Below are 6887 nucleotides of genomic sequence, written 5' to 3'. Positions count from 1 at the left end.
AAATGAAACAAAAAAATCTAAAAAAAAAAACAAAAAAACAAAAAAAACAAAAAACAAACAAACAAACAAAAAACCCACTCTGTTATTATGTGTTGGTTCTATTCCTGGGCATGGGGCCTGCCCTGGACTGTGGTTAATATACCCACTGACACTTCATTGGAAAAAACTGACATTTTCTTAGCCAGAGGATATCAACTGCAGAAAGCTTCTTGCTAAGGAGCAGGAGCCCATGTCCACTCCTTTCTCAGTGCTGGGATCCATCTGCCTTGAACCTGTACAGGCCTTGTGTGTGCCACCACTCAGTTCATACAACCGTCCATCCTGGAAGACGCGTTTTCTCTGGTGTCCACCATCCCTTTGGCTCTTACAACCTTGGTTCCTCCTCTTCTGCAGTTCCCCTCCCTGAGGGGAGGGCTTTGATGGATGCATCCTATTTAAAACCGAGTGCTCCAAAGTCTCTCAGTCTCTGCACTGTCCAGTTGTGGGCCTCTGTTTACACAGTCTTACGTTGAAGAGATAATCAATGACTAGTTTCTCTGAGATGCTGAATTATACGAATAAACTTTTATAACAGCATCCTTTGTTTCAGGGGGTAAAAAAACTCTAAGTTTGACCACAGATGTATTTTATTTGATACACAGATCTTATTTTTTTTTAAATAGGGATTGACTTTATAGCCATGGCTGGTTTGAAATTCTCTTCAGAGACCAGGCTGGATTCAAACTTGAAACCCTCTCTTTACTTCTGCTTCTTAAGGGCTGGGATTCTAAGTGTTTGCCAGCACATCCGACAGAGAATATTTTAAGAAAAATTTATTGTCAAGGCAAACAGAGAAGACATATATAAAACACACAGATGTCATTTTTTCTTTCTTCAAAAATTGCAAGTTCTGTCCTCCTGGCAACAAATGTGGGAGCTCAGCAGCAGCCTCCACCTTTCCATAGGGCATGCTGCCCCGAATGGGGCAAGCGTGGGCTACTTGCCAAACTCTATCCTCGGCTGTATTCCGGTACACTGTTGGCTGCTCTCTCAAGGTCACAGTCAGCATTTTGTCCCTTCTGGATCTATTCATGGTAATGACTCTGTGAAGAACACTTTCTTCCAAGAGGTGCACAAAACTCGAATTGAGGTTCGAAAGCCATGAGACCCAAGTGTAAACTTTATAAAAGAAGAAAATAAGATTGGGTGGATTGGGTGAGGTGGGGTGACTAGCTCAACTTACACCAGGTTGGTCAGTGGCTTTTGGCCTGGCATGCCTTTCTGCTCTTGCCATTTCCTGGAGTCTCCCATGAGACCCTACTTCTCAATAGCTGGGGAGTTGAAAGAAAGAGCTATTTTTCAGCCGACATCACTCTGGCCAGCTCTTGTTTTGCTGCCTGTGGCCGTTTCACTTGGTGTTGGCATATTGGAGGGCTGTGCCCGAGTAAGGATCTGGTCAACAATAGGGTGCTCCTAAGGAATATAATCGCCCCCACTCCACACTGTGATGAGCTGCCTGTTAGGAGAAGCAATGCAGTCTTTAAGATTATTAACACAGGGGGTGGATTAGGTGGCTTAGCAGTTAAGAGCTATTATTACAGAAGACCTGAGTTGGATCCCCAGTATCTCTGTTGGTTGACTCAACTGCTTGTAACACTACCTTCAGGGGATCGGACATCCTTTATGGCTCTGTGGGCACCTCCACACATGTGGCATGCATTCACACACACACACACACACACACACACACACACACACATACACAAAAATAAAAATCTTTATAAAACACTTAACATGAGGAGGGCCCGGGAAAATAGCTCAATTGAAATGCTTGTGGATCAAGAATGAGGATATGAGTTCAGGTTCTACATATCCCTGAAAGAGATAGATGCTCATGGTAGCACATGTCTGTGATTCCAGTGCTGGGGAAGCAAAGTCAAAGGATCCTTGGAGTGCCACAGCCAAATTAGTGGACTCTGGGTTCAGCTGGAAACCTTGTCTCAAAAAACAAGAGGGAGAGCAATTAAGAAGACATCCGATGTTGACCTCCACCTTCCACATGTACATGCTCATCCATGTATATACACACAGGCACAGACACACAGACAGATACACACATACAGAGGTACAGACAGATAGACACACACAGACTTACACACAGACACACAGACAGACACACACAGAGTTACACACAGACACACAGATAGATGCACAGTTGTAGACAGACAGACACACAGACAGATACACACATACAGAGGTACAGACAGACACACACAGACTTACACACAGACACACAGACAGACACACACAGAGTTACACACAGACACACAGATAGATGCACAGTTGTAGACAGACAGACAGTCAGATAGACACACACACACACACACACACACACACACACACACACACACGCACACGAGATTTAACCTGGAGGAACGGCTCCTCTTACACCTGAAGAACATGGGGGTTGAGTTGCTCAAATGAGTCTTTTAGCATCTTTGTTCCTTTGCCTTTATTTCTCAGACAGTCTTGGCAGCCCCAGGCTGTTTGCAGACTCACTCTATAGCCCAGGATAACCCTGAATGCCTCAAGACTCTATAGCCAAGGATAACCCTGAATGCCTCAAGACTCAATCTATAGCCAAGGATAACCCTGAATGCCTCAACTCTCACTCTATAGCCAAGGATAACCCTGAAGCCTCATCTTCCTTTTTCCCCTCCTTGCAAATGCTCAGACTGCCAGGTTGGGCTTCCTTGCCAAGCTCCTGCTCTGTTTGTTTGCTTGTTTGGTTTTTTTTTTTTTTGCTTTGTTTTTCTTCACAAACAGGTAGTAAAATGGCGGCACCAAGATTAAAACATGCTTGAAATAAAAAATAAATGTCTACACCATTTTGTCCTGAGGAAGTTTGACTCACTAAAGGAAGGATTCCTTTGCTTTTTAAATTGATGAGTCTTTTTAAAATTGAAAATGATTTTTTCCCATTCAATATATTCATCAATTTCCCCTCCTTTATCAACTCCCAGTTCCTTCCCACCTCCCCACTTTTCTCTCTAGAAAACAAACAGGTCAATAAAACTAAACATAAAAAACAGACTAGAACAACAACACAGAGAAAAAGAAAACAACAAACAAAACAACCCTATGACAAAGCATGAAAAGCAGATATATACACGCACATACCTAGACACAACCACACACACACACACACACACACACACACACACATATCCAGACACAACCACACACATACCCAGACACAACCACACACACACAGACACATACACACCCAGACACAACCACACACACACAGACACACACACACAAACACAACCACACACACACAGACACAACCACACACATACACACACACACAGGACTCTCACAAAATCAGAAACCATGATATACAAGCAGAAGACCAGTAAGGTTAAAAAAAAATACCCAAGCAAAGCGTCACAAGACAAAAATTCTCCTACAATCCCAGTAAGTTCATTTTGTGTTGGCCGTCTATAGCTGGGCATGGGCCTGCCCTTCAGTGTGGTTTGCCTACCTAGTGGGACTGCATTGGAGAAAACTAATTTCCCCTTTGCAAGTGGTTATCAATTGGAGAAAGCTACTTGTTCAGGGATGGGAGACTATGTCCACTTCCTCCTCTTCTGGGACCCCACCTGGCAATAATTTCCAGATTCTTCTTAGAGTTTCCCAGATGCTACTGGGAACTGAGGCCTGAATAGATCCTGTCTGTCGTTCGTTCGTGGGCAGGGACTGCTCCCAAACTCAGAACAGTCCTCACACACAATCCTGTCGTCTCCTGACTATGCCCGCTTCTGCCAGTGAGAGGATGCCCACTACAGGGCTCGGAGGACTCCTGCCACCAGTGGTCCTCAACCTTGGCTGTGTATCAGAATCACTGCGAATTTTGAAAGGTACGGATGTCTCTCAGGGCGCCTCCTGGGGCTCCTACTCAGTTCTGAGCTGTGGGCTCAGTGCTGGATGCTTTTGAAGACTCGCCGTGTATTTCCATTACGTATCTAGGTCGAACACGGGGCGAAATGTTTTAACAGCCACAATTTCAGAGAACAGACAGATGCAATGGTTCAGAGGACTCCCCTACTATTAATCGCGACCGACTACCACCTCCACCACCAAACATCAAAACAAATGAACTAACACAAAAGGATGACAAATTGGAGTCCCAGAGGCTAAAACTTGCCTGCAGTCACAGTAATACTAGTGCCTGAGTTCCCTGTTTTCATTTTCCTCCACTACGGTCATAGCTTTGGATTGTTCTTACGTTAGTGCTCTTCCTAATTAGGGTGACCTAAGGAGACACACACTTCATCAGAGGAACGACTCCACCTCCTCCCTATGTTGCTTTTTTTTTTCTTTCTTAAATTAATGGGTAAATAACCCTTTCCAAGAAGCTCCAAGTCCACCTTTCTGGACAGGAAAATGAGCTTTTGGAATTGGTGCAGACAAGTCAGTATTTCCATATGAACTCTGCACCAACCAATCAGTGGGCAGGATAGGTGTAGGCGTGGGTTTCTGAACGTGAAGCTGAACCGACGATGGAGCTCCCCGGAGAGTCATTACTTGTCTCCCCTGAACAGAGGTTTTCTTGAATGTTTGAGGCTACACAAAAACAGGCTTTCCTAGGAACTGACTGACCAGTCTACACTGAAAGAGAACTGAACTGTCAAGAATGTTCTGGCAACCCTCACACGAACTTCTCACGTTAACATATTTCGGGCCAGGCAGGACGGCACAACAGGTGGAGGCTCCCACTGCCAAGTCTGAACACCCGAATTTTATCCCCATAATCTACACAGCGGGGGCTGGGGGGGCGAAGGGAAGAGGCTCCCACAAGGTGCCGTCTCACTTCCTGTGCGCATATGCACAAATAGATAAATAAAAGTCAAAAGAGGGTTATTCTGTGCTACGCACACTCGTCTACTCCAGTTACATCCAAAATATCGGGGATAAAATCCTGATAAAGGATAAGAGGCAATAAGACTTCAAAAGGAGTTCTGTGCCTCCTGGATTTCAGACTAGTCGCTGGTATCCCCTAACTCAGACGTGTTCCAGATTAGTCTTTCCAATCGTCAACATGGCCTCATAATTAGGCATAAAGGTACCCCAAGAAATGATTTGTAAATGGTTAAGATTGGGCATTGTCTCCTGGCCGACACAATGTTTCCAACTATCCAAGTTTAATATTTTACGTGCTAGACAGTAATTGAAGGGTTTCCCTCACTCTAGGACATTAGCTAAAAGTGTTAGGTCGAGACTTCCCTCTGCCTGCCTCCTGCAAGACCCAGAGAATTAGCATAAGAATACCTCAACAGGGAGGGCTCCACCCCTCTTCCTCCTGCTTCACACCTAGCTACCAAACCCTGCTGACCTTGGTGTGGGGGTCGCTTGCCTACGTGACTTCAGTCTAGCACTAGGACTGGGGGAAGAAAGACTTGGACTCACATGCAGGACTAACACTAGAACTTAGATGGGCTAGGACTCAAATTCATGTATCTCTCGCAGTCCCCCGGGCCCAGAGCACTTGGGCCCGGGGGATGCAGCACCAGTTCAGAGGAGATAGCTGCTGCTTTAGAACCAGTGGTGTTTCAGATAGCCTCAGATGTACCTCAACTGTTGAGCTGCCAGATTTACCATCTCTCTTTTACAATGACTGTAAAAGTCTGATGCCATTTCTAAGAAATACATTTAGATCTTATACTTCATGTGTCGTCTCTGCTGTCATTTCTTCGCCTATGCCTTGTCGACCTGACTAGGACCCCCGTTTCTCCCGTGGGTTGAGGGAGGCCCAGATCGGCCAGCCCGTGGCAATTCTGGAGGTCAGTGTATTAGCATAGACTCTAGCTCTTAGATGGCTAAGGCAGGGAGGTCATGGGGTTGATGCCATTATGGAAAAGAGAGAGGAAGGGAGGGCAAGAAGGAAGGAGAGACAGAGGAGATGACACACAGAGAGAATGAGACCCAGGGTTAAGCAGAACTAGATTTAAATTTGTTCTACCACTTGTGTGGGTAAAACATTCATCAAGTGTCTGAATAGTTCCAAGCCTCAGTATTCCCATCTTTAAATTGGGAATGCCAACTACTGGCACTCCATAGAGTGATTACGAAGATACAATGAGCTACAGATGAAGTACTTAACAAATTATTTGTTCAATAATAGGTGACAGATGAAAATCAGTGCTAGAACTGAGCTTTTCATTCTTGCATCTGAATCTCTTGTAGATTTAATTTGGTTACACACCTCTCCCTTTTCAAGAGAATGGAGGGAAAGAAAATTTGTTAATGTACAGTCTTCAGAGTCATTTCAAATAGTGCAGTTTCTAAAAGCTACTCAGAGTCTCAAATATCAGATAAGATCCCAGTGTTAGGCCTCCATCCAGAAGAAATAGCTAAGATGCCCATTAACATATCAAAGTGGATTCTGGTCACCAGGTTCTCCCAGCATTCCTCAGTCTCTAGGAGTTAAGGGTCCTCCTGGATGTCTCCCCCCTCCCTTTTGAGATATTGCTTCCCTAGGTAGCCCAGGCTGGCTTTGAACTCACGATCTCTGGCCTTTCCCTCCTGAGTACCAGGATTATCTGGTTGTATCATTATGCTCTAACTTTCACCCTCTCTTCTGGCAAACAGACTGAGGCCTAGTCAAGGCTCGTCAAAGCTCTCTGCCTTTGGTTTATTGTACTCCTGATTTCTGAGCCTCTTTAGTTCGACATTTTGTGTCCACTCCTCCTCCTGGAAGGCTCTGAGATCTGACCTGTGTTTCCTCAGCACGTGGGTCTCTCTGAACTCCTGTATTTTAGTATTCTTCTGGCGAGCCTTTCGCTCCCCTCTCCCTGGCAGCTTCCGGTTTGTTAAATATGTTCAGTAGAAAACAGGGCAAGTGT

This window comes from Mastomys coucha, unplaced genomic scaffold (assembly GCF_008632895.1).
Source record: "Mastomys coucha isolate ucsf_1 unplaced genomic scaffold, UCSF_Mcou_1 pScaffold21, whole genome shotgun sequence".
In the NCBI taxonomy this organism is placed as follows: domain Eukaryota; kingdom Metazoa; phylum Chordata; class Mammalia; order Rodentia; family Muridae; genus Mastomys; species Mastomys coucha.
This window is presented reverse-complemented; position numbering follows the sequence as displayed.